Raw genomic sequence first — 24,321 nt, 5'->3', positions numbered from 1 at the left:
GCCTCAGAGGGGTTGTGGAGACTCCTTCTCTGGGTTGGTTCCAAACCCAGCTGGGCATTGCAATGCTGGGTAACCCTGCTTTAGCAGGGAGTTTGCACTGGACCATCTCCAAAGGTCTCCTCCAACTCCCACCATGCTGGGGTTCTGTGACAACAAGTAGGAGAGAATTATGAGTCCATTGTGGAAATCCTGTCTCTACTCTGCCCTCTCACTTCAGCCTTTCCAGATTGAACAATAATACATCTTCCCTTCTCATTAGCAATTCAGTCTGCAGACTGACTCAGATTAACTTGGACTCTCACTGTATTAAACACTTAAAGGAAAAAACCCAGAGGAGCTCAGGATGTTTATGAAAAGCAATTTCCTCAATGCCAGGCAGTTTAATAACTCTCCAGCCATGGCATCCAGGCTCATTTATTTTAAGCTGTGTTTCCAAACTGTGACGGGTCAGTAATAACTAAGGCAGTGTGGCAGGCATTTTGCATGGAAGAGAGCTGATTTCTGAGAGAAGAACACAGGCAAGTTCAGCTGGCTGTGCAGAGAATAGTCTAGCTCTTAGGACCACCCAATCAGAGACTTATTTCAGAAACCAAATGTTCTTTGTAATCAACATTTCCCTGCTGAACTATTGGCAGCGAGTGCAACGTCTGTGGCCAAAGGGAGAGAATCCTGCTCCTCTCGCATCCAGACAGGTTTGTTCCTGGTAGCAGTGAAATTGTTCTTCTCCAGGTCAGTCAGGATTTTTTTTCCCTTTAATCAAGTTCATGGTGGAGAGAGAGAGGTGTAGCCCCAGGCAGTCTTTTGCACCTGAGACCTCAAATCTAGTCAAGCAATAAATGCACACATCGCAGCGTGTTTCAGAGGACTTGTTCCAAGTATTGGAAATCAGTACCTTGTAGGAAACAGAGTGAGTTAATGCTGTTTGTTTGAAAACACCTTTTACAAACCACATGGGACATTGAGGAGGTCAGCTGGAATGTGTAACAACAGTCACCTATCTCCTGCTTCCCTCTGTGGCTATTCCAGCAGAGATGTTGGTGAGTTTGGGCTTTATTTTCTCTTGCTGAATCATGGAGTGTGCTGAAGAACCAAACTGAATTGCTTTGCTTTGTGACTTGCTCCACTGAAGGAAACTTTGAGCTCTCCAGTTCAAGAGGGTCTTTCCTTCAGCATCTGCCATGTTCCATAGCTGAATAAGTTCTTAAAAGTGGGAATGGGTAGATTGTTGTTAATACACAGGGACTGGGAATTTGTCTTCTCTCAGTGAGGTTTCCTTTCAGAATGCTTCTTGGACGTCCTAGGAGTGTGGGTACCTACAAAAGCTGCCTCTGCAGCAGCATTTCAGCAAAGCTTCCTTTGATATCAAGCCCTGAATCTTTCAAGAAACAACCCCTGAACTTCTGACCTTCAAAGAAAGGTCAGGTATAAAGATATCTTCTCTGTCCTGAAGCCAGTGATCTCTCTCTGACCCAGTGAATGAAGACTCTTGGCAAGGATCTCTGCCACCAGAGATATATCATAATCATAGAAGCCTAGAATCATAGAATCAGCCAGGTTGGAAGAGACCTCCAAGGTTATCCAGTCCAACCTCTCACCCAGCCCTATCCAGTTAACTAGACCATGGCACTAAGTGCCTCATCCAGGCTTTGCTTGAACACCTCCAGGGTGACTCCACCATCTCCCTGGGCAGCCCATTCCAATGCCAATCACTCTCTCTGCCAACAACTTCCTCCTAACATCCAGCCTAGACCTCCCCTGCCACAACTTGAGGCTGTGTCCCCTTGTTTTGTTGCTGGTTGCCTGGGAGAAGAGACCAACCCCACCTGGCTACAGCCTCTCATCACCTCTCTTCCACTTCTGCTGCTCAGTGCACCTTGGGGATGGACATCCATGTGAAGACCTACAGCAGGATGCAGGCACAATGCAGTGGGACAAATGTTGCTTCTCTGGTGGCTATGCATTTTGTTTTCTTACCAGAATGAAAGGAGTCCTGGAGCCTGCTTACACTGCAAGGATTAAATGGAATAGATGCATTATGGCTCATCCTCCCACAGTTCTATCCGCAGGGATGTCTCTGCTTTCAAAGCCATTTCTGAGTCATGGCTTGATGAGTTTGGCTGCAGGGACACTGACAAAGTCCCCAGCACCACAATGTGCCACGCAGGGATGCCCGCTGTTAGATCAGGTGACCAGGAGCCTGCATTGCTGCCTGCTCCTTGGATTCCTTGTTTATTCCTTTCATTTTGAGGCTTTCTGCCAGTGTGGGGATTCATTTTGCTTAGATATGCTGCTTAAAGAGCTGTGAAAAGCAATAATTGTAACCTTTATTGATGCTGTATCTTTATTGATGATCTGGACCAGGGGATTGAGTCCAGCATCAGTAAGTTTGCAGATGACACCAAGCTAGGAGCAGCTGTGGAGCTGTTGGAGGGTAGGAGAGCCCTGCAGAGGGACCTGGCCAGGCTGGATGGGTGGGCAGAGGCCAATGGGAAGAGATTGAGCAAAGTCAAGTGTGAAGTTTGGCCACAACAACCCCAAGCAGTGCTATAGGCTGGGGACAGAGTGACTGAGAGCAGCCAGGAAGAAAGGGACCTGGGGGTACTGGTAGATAGTAGCTGAAGCTGAGGCAGCAGTGTGCCCAGGTGGGCAGGAGAGCCAATGGCATCCTGGGCTGCATCAGGAACAGTATGGCCAGCAGGACAGGGGAGGTTATTCTGCTGCAGTACTCAGCACTGTTCAGGCCACAGCTTGAGGGTTGTGTCCAGTTCTGGGCTCCTCAATTCAAGGGAGAGGTTGAAGTACTGAAATACATCCAGAGAAGGATGATGAAGTGGATGAGGGACCTGGAACATAAATCCTGTAGAGGAGAGGCTGAGGGAGCTGGGGGTGTGCAGCCTGCAGAAAAGGAGGCTCAGGGCAGAGCTCATTGCTGTCTACAACTACCTGAAGGAAGGCTGTAGCCAGGTGGGGCTGGTCTCTTCTGCCAGCCACCCAGCAACAGAACAAGGGGACACAGTCTCAAGTTGTGGCAGGGGAGGTCTAGGCTGGATGTTAGGAGGAAGTTGTTGGCAGAAAGAGTGATTGGCATTGGAATGGGCTGCCCAGGGAGGTGGTGGAGTCACCATCCCTGGAGGCATTAAAGCAAAGCCTGGATAGGGCATTTATTGCCATGGTCTGGTTGATTGGCTAGGGCTGGGTGCTAGTTTGGACTGGATGATCTTGGAGATCTTTTCCAACCTGGTCAAATCTGTGATTCCATGATCTAAATTCATAGATCTGTAGAATGGGTTGGTTTGGAAGGGACCTTGATGATCATCTAGTTCCAGCCCCCCCTTGCACTAGCAGGGACACCTTCCACTAGACCAGGTTGCTGAAGGCTTCATCCAGCTTGGCCTTGAAAAACTGCAAATTATTTGTGATACTTTCAGGCATAGCCTCTGGTTGTGAGTGCTTTTTTTTCCTTCTCTGTTCATGTTTTGGCTCACAGATGCTTTACTTTTGATCTGAGGACTCCATGATCTGTGGAGGTCCCTTCCAACACTTCCCATCCTGTGATATGACTTCTTTGTCTAGTTTTCCCTCCCAAATATCCAACCTACTGTCTACTGAAGGCTGAGGAAAATTCCTGTCTGAAAAGCTGTGCCCGATTTGAGGCTTCTCTGCCTTAATCTTTGGTCAGGGAGCTGGAAGTGTGTCAAAAAAGACACAGAAAGCAGGCAGTCTGCCAGCCTTTACAATATGCAGCTCTGGTGGTGGTGTGCCAACTGCTCCCAACCTTTCTAGAGGGTTTCCATGATGAGAATCATTTGATAGCTTCTAATCTTCCAGTGCAGATGTGACTAAATAGTTTCCTAATCCGCTTCTGCATGCATTAGGCTGCTCACTTCTGCTCCTGGAGCTCTGGGGCAGACTAAGGTACAGGTTTGTCTGGTGGTGTGTGACAGCCACGTTAGATTGTGCTGCCAGAGTCAAGGAGCAAGTGCCTGCAGAGAGAGAATGGGTTGTAAATGCAACCCTCTGATTTTTAGTGTGACTTGGTGTAACAGGTTAAGGCACTATCATGAGTCCAAAGCTGGTGAGGGGCCTGGAACACAAACTCTATGAGGAGAGGCTGAGGGAGCTGGGGTTGTTTAGCCTGGAGAAGAGGAGCCTCAGGGGTAACCTCATTGCTGTCTACAACTACCTGAAGGGAGGCTGTAGCCAGGTGGGGGGTGGCCTCTTCTCCCAGGCACCCAGCAACGGAACAAGGGGACACAGTCTCAAGTTGTGCCGGGGAGGTCTAGGCTGGATGTTAGGAGGAAGTTGTTGTCAGAGAGAGTGATTGGCATTGGAATGGGCTGCCCAGAGAGGTGGTGGAGTCACCGTGCCTGGAGGTGTTGAAGCAAAGCCTGGATGAGGCACTTAGTGCCATGGTCTGGTTGACTGGCTAGGGCTGGGTGCTAGTTTGGACTGGCTGATCTTGGAGGTCTCTTCCAACCTGGTTGATTCTATGATTTACCTGCCTGTTTCCCCCTCCTCCCCTAACACAGAAGTGAGGGAGAAGTAACACACAAAAACTCTGGGTTGAAACAAAGAGTTGAGATAAAGGCTTAATATAAATGATGTAACCTAATGCAACAATTACTTTAGGTGGAATCTGGTCCATAAATCCCAACATTTATCATCTGCATTCTTTTGGACACAAGGAATGACTGACACACATGCTTAATTCAAACTAAATAGCCTATAAAACAAGTTCCCCAAGGCTAATCATAATAATATCAGGAGAAATGAATATGAGGATGATTGAATACAGGATACACTGAAGAGTGAATATGGAATACAGATAAATATCATGCTGGCAAGAACGGGCTACTGTTTATGGTAGGCTCAAAAGTCCAATCCATCATCTGACCAGGCAGTGTAATGCAGTTAGGATCACAAAAGCTGCCTCTGTCTGAAGCAATATGTGTATGCTGGAAAGCAGCAAATGCAGATAATTCATCAAAAGCAGTGAGCAAGTAGAAGTGGAATATCATGGAGCAATCATTCAGATCACAGCTGGCTTGATGAGGAATAACCCCAAGTCTGCTATTTAATTACCATTAAGTTTCTGACACCCTGGAGAATGAGTACACAAACCCTCTCAGGACAGTATGGTAATATGAAGAGAAAATGTTGTGGGCCTTAGGTATAAGCCAGCAGTGTGCTCAGGTGGCCAAGAAGGCCAACAGCATCCTGGCTTATATCAGGAACAGTGTGGCCAGCAGGCCCTGGGATGTGGTTGTGCCCCTTCACTCTTGGGTTTCTCACTACAAGAAAGGCAATGAGGTGCTGGAGTGTGTCCAGAGAAGGGCAATGAAGCTGGGAAAGGGTATGGAGAACAGGTCTGGTGAGGAGCAGCTGAAGGGAGGTTGTAGCCAGGAGGAGGTTGCTCTCTTCTCTCAGGTGGCCAGCACCAGAATGAGAGGACACAGCCTCAGGCTATGCCAGGGGAGATTTAGGCTGGAGGTGAGGAGAAAGTTCTTCACTGAGAGAGTCATTGGACACTGGAATGGGCTGCCCGGGGAGGTGGTGGAGTCGCCGTCCCTGGAGCTGTTCAAGGCAAGGTTGGATGTGGCACTTGGTGCCATGGTCTGGCCTTGAGCTCTGTGGTGAAGGGTTGGACTTGATGATCTGTGAGGTCTCTTCCAACCTTGGTGATACTGTGAGCTGGAGTTGTTTAGTCTTCAGAAGAGAAGATTGAGGGGAGACCTTACCTCTTTCCAAGACCCTGAAAGGAGGTTGGAGCCAGGTGGAGGTTGGTCTCTTCTCACACACAACAAGTCACAGGACAGGAGGAAAATGGCCTCGAGTTGCACCAGGGGAGGTTCAGGTTGCACATCAGAAACAATTTCTTCCATAAAAAGGTTGCCAAGCCTGGAACAGGCTGCCCAGGGCACTGGTGGAGTCCCCATCACTGGAGGTACCTAAGACATGTGAATATGGTGCTTGGGGACGTGGCTTAGCTGCTGTGGTGGAATTACAAGCTCAAGGCAAGCAGTTGGACTCAGTGACCTTAAAGGTATCTTCTGACCTCAACAATTCTATGGTTAGGTAGTCCCAAAACAAATTGGCCATTCATTGAAGGCTCCTAGATCTATATGTATAAACCATGCCCACTTCACCTAAATGCTGCTCAGGCAACGGCTTGTTTCTGGGATGGGCATCAGGAAGCAAATGTTTAAACAGAAGACAACACACCTGTAGTATCTGGGGATGTTATCTCCTAAGGAAGCTGTGGTTTGGCTTGGAGAAGAAAAGGCTCCAGGGGAACCTTACTATAGACTGTAGGTGGAGAGAGACTTTTTACTGAGGCTGATAGTGACAGGACAGGGGGCAACAGTTTCAAACTGAAAGAGAGGAAATTTAGGTCGGATGTAAGAAGCTTTTCATGGTGAGGGAAGTGAGATGCTGGAGCGGCTTGCCCAGAGAATTTGTGCTTGCCTCATCATTGGAAGTGTTCAGTGTCAGGTTGCACAGGGCTTTGAAGAACATGGTTTCAGTGAAAGATGTCCCTCTCTGTGGCAGAGCACTGGACTAGATCACTGAAGGCTTCTTGCACGATCCTGTGATCCCTTCTTACAGACCTCAGTTCACACAGAAGCAATAGAGCAGGCTTGACACTCTGGTCACATTTGGGGCCCCTCTTTTTGTGCTGACCCTTGCCTGTTGCTTGGCCTGGTCTTTTCTGATCCTTATGGAAGAGGAGAGATCACCTGCAGGACCCTTCAGAGCAAGACAGCTGTTCTTTCTCCAGGGCTTTGGTCGCTGAAGGTTGGCTGCTTTCGTGCAGCGTGAGGGTGCCCAGCTTCAGAAAAGGTCATCTGGCATTTCAGTAGCCAAAGAGACAGGTGGAAGAGCAGCTCACACCTGCTCCCATAGCCTGGGTGTTCTTACATGTGCAGATGTGAAGAATGGAGCTGCTTCTAGGTGAGTGCTGTGGCTGTAGATAGATCTGTCTTTGGAGTAAGGCTGTGGATTTGCATCGTTAACAGCCGGACTGCGATTCCTAAGTCTGGAAATCAAACAGCTTCCACAGCTTCCCCTGATTTGTGAGTGTGTGTGTGTGTGGCAAATGACCTTTGGAATGACAATATTAACAGAAGAGGAAAACATGACTGTAATTTATGAAATGTTAGCCCAGATGCCTCTAGGGGGGAACAGACCTTTCAGTCTCGCAAGCTGATCCATCGCTGGGGTGCTGCATTGACATTGGTGCACCTAAAGAGTCAATTAAGGGCAAGCTGTGTATTTACACAGCCTGGATTAATTCTGTGGCTTGGCAACTTTCTTTTTAGACAGTTGAGTCTCCTCAGATTGCATAAAGAACTTGTTTGTGCAGGCTGAGACACCTGGGGCTGTTTAGCCTGGAGAAGAGCAGACTGAGAGGGGATCTTCTCAATGCTGATCAACAGCTGAAGGCTAGAAGGGCAAGAGGATGGGGTCAAACTCTTGCCAGTGGTAGCCATGACTAGGGGCAATAATCACAAACTGGACCCCAGGAGGTCCCACCAAAACGTGAGTTGAAGCTTAACTGGGAAGGTGCTGAAAGCCTGGAGCAGGCTGCCTGGAGAAGTTGTGGAGTCTCCTTCTCTGGAGAGATTCCAAACCCACCTGGGCATTGTGATCCTGGGCAAGCTGCTGTGGGTGACTCTCCTTTAGCAGGAGGTTTGAACCAGATGATTTCCAGAGGTCCCTTCCAACCTGCACCACTACCACCACACACACCCCTTTTTCACTGGGTACTGGAGAAGGTACCAGAGGAAAGAGGTGAAGCATTGACCTCTGGTAACAAAGCATTTAGAGGGACACTCTGGGAGAGAATCATCCTGAACAGCACATGCTGGAGGAACCTTGCTTGGTGAGATTTGGGCTCTTGGATGAAAACAGCACTGGCAAATGGCTGCAGAAACTGCCAAATTGCCAGAGATGTTATCTGAAGGAAACCAAAGGTGGTGGATGCTCTCTTGGCAGTTGCTTTGTGATTTCAGTTACCTGGGTAAGACCCCAGTTCCTACCTTCATTACTGGCCAGGAGCTTCCACACAGGGTTGCAAAAGCCTTAAAAGACTCTCTTTGAACTCCAAGGCAGATCAATGCAAAATGGGACAGGGGAAAATTGTTTATTGCTGAGGAAAGTGCAGTCCTGTGAATAATAAGGAAGTAAATGCAGCTGGGGGCTGCAATTGAATCTCTATTATGCCTATGATTAAGGATAATGTGCTGGGAAAAGGGGATTGCAGGAGGGTTTCTGTGTTAGGCTGGATGGCTGAAATAGTGGTGATTGTGGCTGCTGAGCCCTCATTGGCCTGGGCTTGATGTCTAAATTGCAGGGCTATTACACATAAGGGAGCTCTGTCTGTAAGGAGGAGCCCCTCTGCTGCCCAGCTGGCTGGGGGAGAGTGGCCCTGCCTGAGGACTGTGGACTCTCTGTCTCTTTATTTCCCTTGGCAGCTAAGGGTTTGCAGAACTTGGTGTGGCCCCAGGGCTGTTAGGGCTCTTTTGCCCTTTTGGTGAGCAGGAGATGGGCTTGTTTGATGCAGGGAAGCAGTTGGGGTTTGGTCAGCACAAGGAATCTGTCCCGAGTCACCAGCCTGGCCCTCATCTGTGGTGCTCAGCTAGTGCCTTTGCTCTGGAGCACTCCGTGAGCCTAGGGCTCCAACCATCCAGATTGGTGCTTTGCTTGCAATACCAAAGAACTGTAGAATGAGGCAGGGTCTAAAGATACCACAAGCATCATCTAGCTCAAACCTCCCTGCCATGGGCAGGAACATCTGAAGCTAGATCAGGCTGTCCAGAGCTTCATCCAGACAGATGAGGGGGAAAGTTTTATCTGACATAGCAATGAGCTTTGAGGTCTTTCCCCAGCAGGGCCAGTGGGAAGGGAAAGTTTCTGGGCAAGGAACACAAGAAGTGGAAAGATTTAGAATCATAGAATGGTTTAGGTTGGAAGGGACCTCAAGGATCATCCAGTTCCAAACCCCTGCCATAGGCAAGGACACTTCCCACTAGAACAGGTCTCTCAAGGCCTCATCCAACCTGGCCTTGGACACCTCCAGGGAGAGAGCAGCCACAACCTCCCTGGGCAACCTGTGCCAGTGTCTCACCATCCTCACTGCAAAGAACTTCCTCCTAACATCTAGTCTAAATCTTCCCTCTTCAAGTTCAAACCCATTACCCCTTGTCCTGTCACTACAAGACCTTGTCAATAGTCCCTCCCCAGCCTTCCTGCAGGCCCCCTTCAGATACTATAGGCCACTATGGGGTCTCCTTGAAGCCTTCTCTTCTCTATGGTGAAGACCCCCAATTCTTGTAGCCTGTGCTCATAGCAGAGCTGCTGCAGCCCTCCTCTGGACTCACTCTAACAGTTCCATGTTCTCCTTGTCTTGGGGCCTCCAGAACTTCACACAGTACTCTGGTGGGGTCTGATGAGAGCAGAGTAGAGGGGGAGAATCCCCTCTTCACAGTCATCTGGGAGCTCTCAACCTGTCCTCTGTACCACGACAGGGGGCTGTAAATAAACAGCTCAAATTTGCTTTCAAACTTCCCCCTCTACAGCTTTGTTTTCAGAGGTTAAAACAATTAAACACACCCAGGTTGTTGCAGTTACCTACACCCTCGTGTAAACCTCCAGGTGGGCCAGGAGTGATTGCTCTGTTTGAGAACTAGGGGGAAGAAGTTTGGCATTCATAGAGCCACAGGATCTTTTTAGTTGGATCATTGAGGCCAACCATTCCCTAAGTCTGGTGCAAAACTGTGAATTTCATGTCCCTTGCTTGCTAGAAGACCTAGATGGGGAGATGGTGTAAAAACTGTGATGTTTTTAAGGAGGAACTTGAGTGAGTTTAAGCAGTTCAGGTGGTTAGTGATGGTTGGTGGGCTGCAGGTCGGCAAACTTCCTTACAGTTGGAACGTGTCTGGGCTTGAGTTTAGGAAGATAGTGCTCTCTGCTGAAAAAATTTGGTTTTTCAAGATGAGAAGAGTTCAGTGGCATGTTTTTATTTAGTGGGCTTGAGGCACTTTTCACAAACTTCAGAACCATTCAGCATCATGAGCTGTTTGCTCTGGGAAATCTTTCCTGCTCTGCATCCTCAGCCCCCACGAGCCTTGATCTGGGAATTGCTGCTATCAGCTGCCTGCAGTGTTGTGCTGCTGGCTTATCTGCTCCTGACACAGAAAGGACACTGTCAGCTGCTAATCAACCTCGACCCCACGGGTCTCCCACAATCATCAACACTATCTGTATGGTCCCCTCTTTCTTCATTTCTTTCTCATCTTACTGGGATGGGGGAGAGGGGAAAGCATCTTTTGCTGTCTGCATTTTCCCTAAGCTTAAGAGTTGAAACTCTGTGACCCTTACAGTAAATAAGTTCCCCCTTGTGTTGAGGCAGAACCTCTTTTGCTGCAATTTACATCCCTATCCCAGGGAGCAAGTGAGCAGAGCCTGTCCTCCCCCCCCTCCTGGTCAGCCCTCAGATGTTTATAAACGTTGATCAATTTATTATGCTCATTTAGTTGCTATGCTGACATTTAGCTGAACTTTATTTTTAAGCAGAGAGCTACTTAAGTCTGGAGTTATGGGTCACACAGTTTGACCTGAATCAGAAGATCAGATCTCCTCCTGGCACCAGTAACACCAGTATTTGTACCAGAGCACTGTGTGTGGCATAGAACTACTCTCACTCTGGCTTTGTCATTGCTTTAGGGGATGCGCTGCAAGTCCTGTTCCCTTGGAGCCCCAGACAGGTCATTGGGTGTTGATGTCACCTTACTGTGTCCAGTTCTGGGCCTCTCAATTTAAGATGTTGAGGTGCTTCAACATGTCCAGAAAAGGGCAACGAAGCTGGTGAGGGGCCTGAAGCACAGCCCTGTGAGGAGAGGCTGAGGGAGCTGGGGGTGTGCAGCCTGCAGAAGAGGAGGCTCAGGGCAGAGCTCATTGCTGTCTACAATTACCTGAAAGGAGATTGTAGCTAGGTGAGGTGGGGCTCTTCTCCCAGGCACCCATGGACAGAACAAGGGGACACAGCCTCAAACTGCTCCAGGGGACGTTTAGGCTGGATGTTAGGGAGAAGTTCTTCACAGCAAGAGTGACTGGCATAGGAATGGGCTTCCTAAGGAGGTGGTGGAGTCATTATCCCTGGAAGTGTTTAAAAGGAACCTGGATGAGGCACTTAATGCCATGGTTTAATTAATTAGAAAGTTTAGATAATAGGTTGGACTCAATGATCCCAGAGGTCTTTTCCAACCTGGTTAATTTAGTGATTCTCAGCTAGTGCCAAGCACTTACTGACTTGATTGTGGAGTATGGGTGCTACCAGAGTTCAGTTGGCACCTCTGCAGGTGGCAAGGTCTGGGATGACAAACTGTATTTCTTCACCAAAGGGTAAGGATGCTGTATGGAGAACCACATTATCTGCAGGAGGATACCTGGAGGTAGTTTGGTCCATCACCCACATAGCTATTTTGGACTGGAGTATCTAACCTGTGCTAAGTGCCCTCTTTCCAGCCCCTGATGATCTTGACAGAATCATAGAATGCATTGGACTGGAAGGGATTTTTAAAGGTCATCTAGTCCAACCCCTGCTCTGCAGCTAGTAGGGACATTCCCAACTAGATGGCAAACAATCCATGCTCCTTGGATTGTTTAGGCATATATCACCCCAAAAAAACCCTATTGGCCTTTCCTGTCACCACTCCCATTTCCTCTGCTGCTCTGTCTGCTGTTGCCTGGGTCATTGATATCACAGTTCTCATCACTGTGCTCAAATGTGGCAGGAATAGGAAGTGTTTCTGCAGAGGTATGGGGGCAAAAGAGGACTTGGAGTCCTGGAGGTGTCTCAGGAGGATTTGGCTTGCATTTCTGTGATGTTACTGAGAAGTCAGGTAATACCTGTTAGGTAGGCATCCAGCCTTAAGTTCTGTGCAATCTTTACTGTCTTGAAAGAGGAAAAGTGAGTCTAAGTCAGAAGGTGCAACCTGTGCAGCCTGCGGTGTCGGGTAGCAAAGGCTCCAGTCGCTGCTGAGCAGTGCAGCACCGGTCCAGTGCAGCTGGAGACCTGCTCTCAGTTGAGGACAAGACAATGACATCTGCTTTGGTTTATGTGTCGTGCATGACTGACTCCTACAGATTTTCTATCATGTCTTTGTGCCTAGTGGAAACCAGCCTGTGCCTATGGTGAGGTTTAGCCTGGCTATGCAGATCCCAGCCTTTGCCCTTCCGTACCTTGTTATTTAATGCAAGCAAACAAGGTCAAAGGCACAGTAACTCCTCCTCCTTCTTTCACAGCTTGTCTGCTGTATTTTTTTTTTAAGAGCTAGTCACATGCAAGGTTAAATTGCAAGGGTCTCCTAGCCAAGAAAAGATCTGATTTCTGCCTGAGGCAAGGGGAGCTAACCTGAGCTGTTATCGAGCTTGTTAGACCCTGGTTTTCCATAGACAAAACATACTGCCAGCATCACCTCCCTGTCCGTGTTTGCTGTGAGGAGGAATGGATTTTAGTCAGGCTGTGTAAACCTGATCTAACACACCCTGGTAGCATGCTACCTATAACCCATCCAACACCTGGGGTGCTAAAGACTTCTACCAGGATCAAGTGGTTTGTCTCTCTGCATCTAATATCTGGTGAGTGTAGGAACTGGACTCAGTAGGTCTTTTCTGGATCTCTGCCACCATAGGTGAACAAACCTTGTGTGTCTTGTGTGTGCACCCAGGGCATGGAGCTGACCTGTGACCCGTCTGTGAGCACTGGCTGGTGGCCTCTGCTTCCTGAGGGACTTGGGAGAGTTTAACTTCCATTCCATAAGGTCACCTGCATTGAAATGTACACAAATGCGACCTGAAGGCATCTTGCTGTGAGCACCTTGGGTGGCAGATCTGTTTGGGTGTGCTGACAAACTGAGGTGAGCCTGGAACCAAATGCCACACAGACTGTATTGGGCCAAACAAGCCTTTGTGTGGCTTTTCCTAGGAGAAGGAAATGAAGTTGCAGCACAGCCAGCTGCATGAAAACAGCAACGTGGGACCATCCATATGGACTATCTGGCAGAGCCAAAGGAACGGCTGAGCCTGCAGGGCTCAGTGTCCAGTGACACGTGGAGGGAAGCCACGCATGAGGAAAAGCATTGCTCATTTGGTCACAGGAACAGTGCTTAAATATGACCAAACACTTTCCAGTGACAGTCACCTTCTCTGGAATCTATTCTAGGCAATTCTTCTTCGTGGAGGTGCTGGCAGAGCCCACCTCTTACAACCTGCAGTGCTGTTCTTCACCCTGCAGAGGTGCTGCTGCCCTGCTCTGTCTCCTGGTCCTTCATCCTGTGATGAAGACAAGGGTTTACTTACCTGATCTTTCCAGGTTTCCTGAGTGTAGATTAGATGTGCAACCACGGAGGACAACTGCAAGTCTAACAGTGTTGCTTAAGTCACAACTGTTCCTTGAGATATGGCTTAAAAGAGCAGTATCTCCACAGGTGCTGAGTGTTCTCTTTCTGCCTATTCCATCCATCTCTTTCTGCCTATTCCATCCAGGTATCCCTGCCTAAGAAACGTTTTGGACATCAGTCCCCACATACTGTTACAGAATGGCCCCAAGCTTATGCAGAAAGTAATTTTCTGTGGCGAGAGCCACAGTGGAATTGGGAGCTGTGGTACAGAGGGTGAAAACCCCTCATTGTCTCAGCCAAGGCTGAAACATTGGAAGCCACCAACGTGGCAATGACTTACAGCCTTTTGGCTGCCAAATTAAAATCTTTGAGAGCTCAAAGGAGCCAGAGTGAAAGCTGTCAGCACCTGGGGTGAATTCTGGAAGGAAGCCTAGCTGACCTTTCTCTCCCTTACCCAAGCCGCTTCTTTCTCAGGTGTCGGCACAGCCTCTGCCCCTGCAGGCAGAACACAATCTTTGCTTTCACGTTGGGATCGAGACAAACAAAGGCATCAGTGGCTCCCCCCGAGAGGCCGGGCTGTAATTGAGGTTATTAGCTCTGCTATTTGTCAGAGCTCGGAGCAGGCTGGCAAGCAGCCAACTCCTCCCCGTGCTGACAGCATCTCCGCTGCTCCCGCAGTCGCTGCCTTTCTGCATCCCCCCTCCCTCAGCTCTCTCCTCCCCAGACTGCCAATCGCATTCTCATCAGGGAGCTTTTGGGATGGCAGCGTGTCTGCTTAAAAAGAAAACGAAATTTCCATGACTGTTACCTCCCCCCCTTTCCAGCCAACTGCTCTCCGGGGGAAGCAGAGGTTCGGGAAGCTGGAGAACATCCCAGAGCTGGAACACAGGGGTGAAAACCTCTCACCTGCTTTACTGGGGCGTGTGGGGTAGGGAGGAGAAAAGAAATAAAGAGGTTTTAAGTAGCCAAATGATTTTATTACCTTTTGGTGTTAGGGATGGAGGAAAGTGGCTGGAGAATCTTTTGGTCAGCTTGGTAGTGGCAAACACAAGCAACCAGCTCTGGACATAGGGCTGTGGCTCAACTGGTGCCTGAACACAGAATGTGTTCTGGGGCTCTGGGCAGCATTTCTACATCTGCCCGAGCTTGGGCGCTTCGGGAGAGTCAGGCTGGCAGAAACCCCTGAGCGCTGACCAGAGGAGCTCCACGGTGCGGTCCTGCTGGGTGATGCGAGCGGAGCTGGCGGCCCTGGACCTTGTGCCTTGTCTTCGGAGGGACTGCAGTGCTGCGGCAGAGCCGGTAGAGCAGCAGCAGAGACTGGTCAGCCAGCCTGCTCAGATGGAGCTTGCCACTTTTCCCTGCTTTCGCCCTTGGGCAAACACCTTGTTCTAATAGTTGGTGTTTGTGTCTGCTGCAACGCTGCGCTGCTTCCTCCGCTGCCTGGGAGACCGCAGTGCTCTAACACCTCCGGCCCTCCTCCTGACGGCCTGTCTAATCGTTGCTAAAATAGATGGAGACATTGGGTTGAGCTGTGAATTGATAGTAAGGCAGCATGTCTTGTGGAGACCGGGTGGTAAAATAACCAGAGGTGTTGTTACCTTCTTTGCAGGGTTTACTGCTGGAAGAAGTTAACTCCGCAACAGCTCTGCGATGATCTTCCCTGTGTGAAATCCAGCCCTGCAAGGACCTTCCACCTGTGAAATCTTCCTGGACGTTTGCAAACTCCAGCACTTTCTGCTCTGGACTGATAAAAGGCCTTTCCCTCCCTCTGAAGGCTGTAGAAAGACTCAGGTCTGGAATCCCTGAGGAAGGATCACCCAGCACAAGCTAGTGCTGCCTCCTGCCCTGTTGGTTCACATGGCAGAGCTGCTGCTGTCCCGTGGCCAGGGATGAACCGTGATGAGTCACCCCAAGAACTGAATCTGTCACACAACATCTCATCGTGATGGCTGCTGGGGACACGGTAGGGAATCCCGAAGGTCACCCAGCCTCCGTGGCTGCTTCTCTACCAGGTGCATACTGGCACATGTCAAAAGGTGCCGTGTGGGGACAGCAGTCTCATCACCCAGCTGGGATTCCCCTCCTTGCCCTACCCAAACCTTACCAGCAGCAATTTCTTTTTCATCCTGCATTTGCCCACAGTCTGAAAAGACAAAGCCAGCATCATTCTTTTTATGTGCTCTGTGACTTGAGAGATTGATGTGACATTTTTGACTGCTGTAACCTGGTGAGGAAAAGAAGGGACTGACAACCAGAAATTAGTGATGGGTGCTTTACAAACGTCTGGATAGCTAAAAATAGCTGCAGAAGGCAGTGCTGCTTAGTACATTTTAAGCACTAGAACAAGCAATGAGAGCTTCCCCAGAGCTGCTCAAGGGAACAGCAGACTTCTCCTTCAAGGCTGTAATATTTAATTGGATTGTCTGATTAAAGATACAGGTTATGTGAGGACCTGATGCAGTGCTCTTTACGAGCAGCTGCATGGAGATGGAGATGGCAAAAGAAGCAGTTGTACAGGAGGGAGAGTCACTGTAAATGCTCCTCTTGACACAATTGCTCTGGAGAAAGCAGTGGTGGAGGAGTAGTGCTGCTTTTTGGAGGAGAGAGATGTCTCCTCCCCAGCGAATCAGTTTGTGAACTGCCCTTTGTCAAAATAGCTGATGAGTGACTGATACTGGGTGTTCTGTTTGAATTTCCTCACTTCACCTAGCCTGTGCTTCATTCCCATGTGCACCACATGCCAGGTGCCATGCTCCTGTGGTGGCTCTCAGTGGAAGCCACCAAGGCTGCGGTTGGATAGCCATGGTTTGGGAGCAGTCACACCAGCCCTGCCAGCTGGGTGAGCTGAATAGAGTCGTAGAATGACTTGAGTTGGAGAGAACCTTAAAAGAGCATCTAGTTCCAAACCTCTTGCCGTGGCAGGGACACCTCTCAGTAGACCAAGTTGCTCAAAGCCTCATCCAGCCTGGTCTTAAACACTTCTACAACGTGGGCTCTACTGTCTCACCACTCTCATACTAAAGAGCTTCTTCCTAATATCCAATCTAAATCAACCCTGCCCTAGATGAAAACCATTGCCCCTTGTTCTATCACTCCATATATTTGTTGAAAGTTCCTCCTCAGCTCTCCTGTAGCCCACTTCAGCCACTGGGTTTGTAAGAGCAAATTTAACTTGGTGGGTTTTTTTTCTGTGCCTGAGCAAGGGATTTGCCATCCCCTGCAGCTGGCTGTTTATTAGCATAACTTAATGGCTGGCTATAAATAGAAATAAGGGGAGGGGCAGACAGAGACCTGCCCTCCTGGGGTATCTCTTGGGCTGCTGCCCCTGATATTTTCTTGCTTTTTTTTTCCCCCCCTTTCCCTTTCTGTTGTTGTTCCCTTTTCCCACAACGATAAATAGTTAAAAGGCAATTACACTGTTAATTTGTTGTGTTAATGTGCTGCAGCAGGCAGCCAAAGGGAACAGCACTGGTGACTGTGCAGAGCCAGTCAGTTCCCATTAACCATCCTGGCTGCTGGGGAGTCCTCCGCCGTGGAAAAGGGCGGAAACACATTCAGCATCTTATCAAAGCTGACACAGAAAATGATGCAATCATGGTCAAGTGTCCCAGAAGGACCACGGCACTGAATAAAGATAAAGCCACTCAGCCCTTCCTTTTTTTTTTTTTTCTTTTCCTGCTGGGGTGGTGGGGAAGGGAAGGATGTTGCTAACCAAATGGTAAATCTCACTCCTGAGGCTTCTAGTTTTGGCTTTCATCAATCACAGAACTGTCAGGGTTGGAAGGGATCTTAAAGGTCATTCCAGACCCCTGCCATGGGCAGAGACATCTCACTCTAGGTCATGTCGTTCAGAGCCATATTCAGCCTGGCCTTAAAAACTTCCAGGGGGGAGGCTTCCACCACCTCCCTGGGCAGCCTGTTCTAGTGTCTTGGCACTCTCATGGCCAAGGACACCCTACTCTAGATCAGGGTGGCCACAGCCTCATCCAGCCTGGCCTTGAACACCTCCATGGATAGGGCCTCAACCACCTCCCTGGCTCTCACCACTCTCAGGCTGAAGAACTTTCTCCTCACATCCAGTCTGAACCTAGCTGGGGGTGATCTTATTACTGTCTACAACTACCTGAAGGGGCATTGTAGCCAGGTGGGGGTGGCCTCTTCTCCCAGGCAACCAGCAACAGAACAAGGGGACACAGTCTCAAGTTGTGCCAGGGTAGGTATAGGCTGGATATTAGAAAGAAGTTCTTCACAGAGGGAGTGATTTGCCATTGGAATGGGCTGCCCAGGGAGGTGGTGGAGGCACTGTCCCTGGAGGTCTTCAAGAAAAGCCTGGATGAGGCACTTAGTGCCATGGTCTAGGTGATTGGTTAGGGCAGGGTGATAGGTTGGACTGGATGATCTTGGAGGTCTCTTCCAACATGGTTGATTCTATGATACCTACCTCCAGCTTTGCTCCATTACTTCACTCAAGTAAAACCTACCTGGCCATTGTGATCTTGGGCAACCTGCTGGTGGTGACCCTGCTTTAGCCAGAGGGGTTGGACTGGGTGAACTGCAAAGGTCCCTTCCAGCCCTCACCATGCTGGGATTCTGTGGTTGTGTCAAGAGCCTGGACTTGAATTTTTATCCTTGGCTTTAGTGTGGAAACAGGACCCAACTGCTTTTCCTGTAGGTAGGTCACACTCTCTGTGGCTTCCCCATGTGCTGCTATGAGCACGTGAAAATGATTTATGTCCCAGAGTGCTGGCAGAAGTGGCCAAATCATGGCCTTCAGCTGATGCATTTATTCTACTCCTCCTCTATTTCCTTTTGAGTGGTTGCAAAGTGAAACCCGCTCCAGCAGTGTACTCTCTGTGATTTCTTGACTGACAAAGCAGAGCCTTAATCAAATGCTTTTTGGTCAGGACATACATAAACAAACCCAATCAGTCTGCAAAACAGATGATTTGCCAGTGATAGAAAATTCCTTTTTTACTGAAGGGGTTGACCTTCCAAGGAATTAATCCTCATTAGCCTCTCCCATTTGGAAAGAAGGTGGCTTTTAAACAGTAATTTAGAATCCATTTGCAAGCTCTCTTGAGCCACTTGGACCCAGAAAGAAGTCTTCCTAATAAACAGGTGGAAAGTGCAGGAAAGCAGCAAGGAACTGGAATTTCTGAGGTGTATTCCATTATTTGTGCTAAAATACATAATCAGTTTACCAATGTACTGGTTATGAAGGAAAACAATGGGGGGGGGAAGCCCCAAATACAAACCCAAGCAACCCAGCAAGCTTCAGTGGCTCTTGTAAATAGCAGAGTATTAGAAATTCAGTGTCAAATATGCAGATGTCAAGTTTGAGGAAGACAAAAGGCACAATCCTGCTCATCACAGCCCTGGCTCTGGTGCAGGGCTGAGTGTTTGCACTCTCTGTGCCCCAGACTGGATGACTGCAAGAGTTTTGCATTTAAATAAATGTTCCCAAACTAAAGAATATTGTTTTTAGAGAAAATGCTCATTAAATAACATGTGTGGAGCTATGTTGGGATTTCACAACTTGATACTTCAGACCTGGTTTTTCAGTAGTCCAGCTCCTCCAGTCTGCCATGGAAGCCAACAGGGTTTGGATTTTGCACAGCTGATAAGGAATGTCAGACTCCATTGGACAGTATGGGATTCTCTGTGCATGGAGCTAGCTGTGGAGTTAAAGCCTGTGCTTCATAGGTAAGGTGGCAACAATGCTGCTGTGCTCTACTGAATTGCTGTGCTGGTAGAGCTGCTGTGCACTCAGCCAGGACAATGTCTGCCCCTGTGCAATGAATGGAGCATCCTGGCTCCTGTCAGCGATGGTGTGGCCAGCAGAACCAAGGCAGGGCTCACCCCCCTGTACCCGACACAGGTGAGGCCACCCCTCAAATACTGTGTTCAGTTTTGGACCTCTCACTACCAGAAGGATATTAAGCTGCTGGAGCAGGTCCACAGATGGGTAGCAAAGCTGGTGAAGGGTGTGGAGGGGAGCAGCTGAGGGAATTTGGGTTGTTTAGCCTGAAGAAAAGGAGGCTGAGGAAGGACTTTCTTGCTCTTTACAGCTCCCTGAGAGGAGGTCGGAGCCTGATGGGTGTTGGCCTCTTCTTCTAAGGAACAAGTGACAGAATGAGAGGAAATGGCCTCAAGTTGTGCCAGGGGATCATAGAACACCAGGCTTGAAGGGATCTTAAGTATTGTCTGGTCCAATCTTTCCTGGGAAAAGCAGTCTAGATAAGATGGCCCAGGCCAGTTTTAAGGTGAAAGTCTTGAGTTAAAGGATGTATGTCTTGAGGCAGCTTCATATGTCTGCTCTTTCCCCTTGTCACACCTCATTTTGCTACCTGGGCTCCTTTCCACTCCATTAGCATCACTTTAAGGAGTTTATGCTGCTCACACCAGTTCTTTCACAGCTTCTGAAAGCACTTGCTATGCAAGACCTAAAGACCAGGCAATTAGAAAGACTCATCTCATTAGTGAACTTATTGAAACGAGTGCTTGATTAACACAGCCTTGGTGTTTTCCTACACACAGAGGTGTTTATGGTGCAAGCTGCAGCTGAAGGGGTGGTGGTGGTAGGTAGCTGCTGTCTGCATCCCTTCTCATACCTGGCTCAAGGGTTGGCTGCATGTGCATCACTCAGCAGAACTGCAGCACCAGGTTTGGTGCTCTGGGATCTAGAAGGATAAGGGTTTGGCTGACTGCAGTATGGCACAAGAAACGCAGTGTTCAGGATGAAAATAGATGTCACACTCATTCTGGATGGGGGGAAAAAAACCTCAACCAAACCCAACCAAACAAGAGGTCAAACTGTGATGTCTTCTATGTAGATCTGTGTTACAAATTCCTGTGTAGTGACAGCTAATCAGCACAGCAGAGGAGCAAGACTATTGACTTGACTATTTGTTTGGCTCTAGACTGTTGTGCTTTTAAGAAGCACCTTTCTCTCTCTGCAGATTTAAACTGTGTGCCATATTTGCCAGGAGAGGCAGATTGCTAGAGGCCAGAGAAAGCCTCTCCCTCTCTTGGCACTCTGCAGTGCCACACAGCTGGGATGGATTTTAATATTATCAACTTCAATTGGGTGAAAAAAAAGAAAGAATTAAGCCAATTTTAGAGGAAAAACAAAAGTGAGGATTTTCCACTGAGCCTAACACCTCCCTCCCACCCCTTTAAAATGTTATAAATAGTAAAACATTGTCAACAAACTCCTTCACTGTACAAGAGCCTAATTCCTTCCCCTCTGCTGGGCTCTGGTGTGTTTCTCAGGCTGTGCCATTAATTGTGCTGCATTGTGTGTGTTTTCTGCTTCACCAGTCAGTCAGATAGGCAGCAAATGGAGTCAGCTCTAGGTCAGAGAACACAAAAAGCCAACTCCTGCTGCCTCCTAATCAGGTAAAGATATTGAATTGGGTTTCACATAATTGAAAACATTAGCAGGCTAGACAATGAGCCAATTCTTAGACAAGCCTGAAATGCAGAAGAGGGACAAGCTCTGAAATTCCCAGTGGGTATCATAGAATCATGGAATCGTTTCTGCTGGAAAAGATCACTGAGTCCAGCCATCAACTGAACTCTACCATGGCCACCAAACCATGCCCTGAATCACAGAATGTATCTGCTTGGAGGAGACCTTCAAGATCATCCAGTGCAATGCTCAAGCCATTAATGAAGGAGCAACACTAAACCATGTCTCCAAGTGCAGGCCCACACACTGCAGTGGACACAAACTGGAACCCAGGAGGTTCCATGTGGATGTGAGGAGAAACTTCTTTGCTGTGAGAGTGCTGGAGCCCTCGTGTAGGCTGCCCAGAGAGGCTGTGGAGTCTCCTTCTCTGGAGAGATTCCAAACCCACCTGAACATTGTGATCCTGGGCAACTTGCTATGAGTGCCTCTGCTCTAGCAGGAGAGTTGGACTGGATGATCTCCAAAGGTCTGTTCCAACACCCCACCAGTCTGTGATTCTGAGCAATGTTTGACCTCCTTTTTCTAGCTAGCTTTCTGGGGTTTTGTTTCTGTGACTGAGTGATGGAGCTCACCTTTGCCATAGGAATGTGCATAAGAGGAGGTGACAGGACCTTAAAAAGTTCTGCTTTTTATTTACAGTATATTGCAACTGCAGATGGAAACCAGAGGCTCCAGCTCAGACAGGGTGGGTGTTGCAGGTAAGGGAGGTAAAATGGTGCCCTTGGGGATTGGCTGCCCTGTACAGAGCATCTCAAAATGCTACACTAAATCTCACCTCTGCTGTTGAAACACAGGAGAGGGAGACAGGGAAGGAAATGTGCACCACATCTCTTTCTGCAGCCAGCTTTTTCTGGGGTAGTGATCGCTTTGCTTCCCATCATGGCATTCAGTGTAGATTTGCATGTTACACTACAACATGCAAATATCAGGCCTCCAGGTCTGGTCTCCACTGTGAAGGCTGTAACATCCTCAGCCTCTGCTTGCATGTTAGTCAGCTGTGTGGGCTTCCTTCTGTGTCTCCTCACAGTGACAACACGCAGATGAACAGTTGTGGCTGTGCAAAGTACATCAGGAAGGAACCCGTGCAGACCTTATCAGGTGAGCAACACCAGCACACATGTCCTCCTGGGATCTGCCAGATCAGGGAATAGCAGGGATGATGACGTACCCTGAAGGAGGGAGATAAGGCAAGGAATAATTCCCTGTTGCCTCCCTTGCTTCAGGCCTCTTATCTACATCATCACAGCCTTGGTCTGCGAGCGCAGAGCTCTTGGTGTCCGTCACAACAATCCCCGCGCAGCGTTTCGGTGCCACCACCAGAGGTTCTGAGCTCATTGGCTCTGAGCCTCCACACCTCAGCCACTTTGAAAGGTGTGAGCAGGAGCTGGCTGCTCAGTTAGTGACCTCCAAAGAGTAATGGAACTGCCTGAGCATAGGGGTGACTGGAGTAATTATGGGTGCATGTCAGTGGGTGGCTGTACCTCTGGTATCTGCCCAGTAACCTGCAGGACAGAGTCCTTAGAATCTAAGGGCATCAGACTAACAAGCCAAGTCACACCCTGCTGTGACTCCAGGAGATCAGAAAAATACCTGCCATGGCCTCTCTGTTCAGGCATATCCATGGCAGTTGCATCTATATGCTGGGCATACCATACAGTTTGTCACCTTTGGCCTTACCGTGGCTCAGGCAATAAACTTCTCCTTCATAAAGCAGTGCTCTGCTGAAGGCTGTGTGCCCATCCAGAAAGGCTTCCTGACAACCCCAGGCAATGTTTTGCTGCTGCAAGCCATTAAGATTGGAAAAGACCTCTAAAATTACCAAGTCCAGCCTTCTACCCAACACCTCCATGACCATTAGACTATGTCCCAAAGTGCCATGTCTACAAGCTTTTGGAGCACCTTCGGGGATGGTGACTTCACCACCTCCCTGGGCAGCTGATTCAGTGCTTGACCAGTTGTAGGCTGCTGTGGCTGTCTCCTGACTTCTCGGATACTAAATGCTCTCCCTCTTTGCAGCATGATGCCTCCAGTTCCACAGGGCCCCACAGGGAGGCAGAGTACAGCAGCTCCCAGCCTCGTTGTGGGCATGGGGAAGTGCTGCAGCTGCACAGATGGGTACAAACCACAGCTCACACTGAGCCTGTTCGGCACAGGACAGGTCCAGTGGGTTGTGAATTTAAAGCTGGTGAGGTCTGTGTGTGGTGGTGAAGGTTCAAAGAGTAAAACTGATTTAGCTTTGGCTCAGCACCCGTCTAGAGAGCACCTCAGAGCTGTGTTCCAGGTCTGACAGCAGACTGCTGGGGAGGAGAGGGGAAACACAGCTCTTATGCAGGTAAGCCTACTAATGCTGTTGATGGCACAAGCAGAAATCCCTTGAATATGGTGATGGGGAGGGGGTTTGGAACATCATCAAGTGACTTCCATGCTGCTGTACCACAGACTACAAAGCCCTGTGGTTTGTGAGGATCACACAAAAGCTGCTGCCTGCAGGTGATGTGGCCATACAGGTCATCTTCATTAGGCTTCAGAGTAAAGAGCACACAGGGATGAAGAAGGCAGTTCACAATGCTCACAGAAAAGTGGCAGGGAACAAACACTTTTAGGCTTTGCAATGATTTCAGAAAGGTGAAAATGAATCTCTGCCTTGAGCCAGCTGTGTGCTGTAAACTGACACCTTTAACAATCTGCTTTTGCTCCTGGTGTTGTCACAGCTGAGACCTCTCCACAGTTCATAGAATCAGGCAGGGTTGGAAGGGATCACAAGGATCAGCCAGTTCCAACCCCCTTGCCATGGCCAGGGACACCCCACCCTAGAGCAGGTTGGCCAGAGCCTTGTCCAGCCTGGCCTTGAACACCTCCAGGGATGGGGCCTCAAACACCTCCCTGGGCAACCCATTCCAGGCTCTCACCACTCTCATGCTCAACAACTTCCTCCTCACATCCAGTCTAAACCTCTCCATCTCCAGCTTTGCTCCATTCCCCCCAGTCCTGTCACTCCCTGAGAGCCTAAAAAGTCCCTCCCCAGGTTTTTTGTAGGCCCAGATACTGGAATGTCACAAGAAGGTCCCCTGGGAGCCTCCTCTGCTCCAGCCTGCACGGCCCCAACTCTTTCAGTCTGTGCTCACAGCAGAGCTGCTGCAGCCTCTCAGCATCCTCCTGGCCCTGCTCTGGACACGCTCCAGCATCTCCACATCCTTCTTGTAATGGGAGCTCCAGAACTGGATGCAGTACTCCAGGTGGGGTCACAGCAGAGCAGAGTAGAGAGGGAGAATCCCCTCCCTCGTCCTGCTGGCCAATTCTCTGCCTGTGATGCGATTGTGCCCCTGGTGAGACCACAGCTTGACTACTGTGTTCAGTTCTAGGCACCACAGCATAGGAAAGACATCGAGGTTCTGGAGCATGTCCAGAGAAAAGCAACAATGCTGGTGAGAGATATGGAGGATATGG

The 24,321-nt window shown here is 49.1% G+C and overlaps 1 protein-coding gene across 1 annotated transcript in view; it reads left to right on the top strand.

Moving 5' to 3' along the window:
- Positions 1-17,041, top strand: part of ARHGAP40 (Rho GTPase activating protein 40) — a 69,733-nt gene extending 52,692 nt beyond the window's left edge. Inside the window, exon 17 of the transcript XR_010307627.1 lies at positions 15,013-17,041. The gene's annotated coding sequence lies outside the window, so the exon portion shown is untranslated. The remainder of the gene's footprint in view (positions 1-15,012) is intronic.
- The last annotated feature ends 7,280 nt before the right edge of the window (positions 17,042-24,321 follow it).

The sequence above is a fragment of the Pogoniulus pusillus genome, chromosome 29, assembly GCF_015220805.1.
Source record: "Pogoniulus pusillus isolate bPogPus1 chromosome 29, bPogPus1.pri, whole genome shotgun sequence".
NCBI lineage: Eukaryota > Metazoa > Chordata > Aves > Piciformes > Lybiidae > Pogoniulus > Pogoniulus pusillus.
The sequence above is the reverse complement of the archived record's forward strand: the minus strand, read 5'-3'. Positions and strand labels throughout refer to the sequence as shown.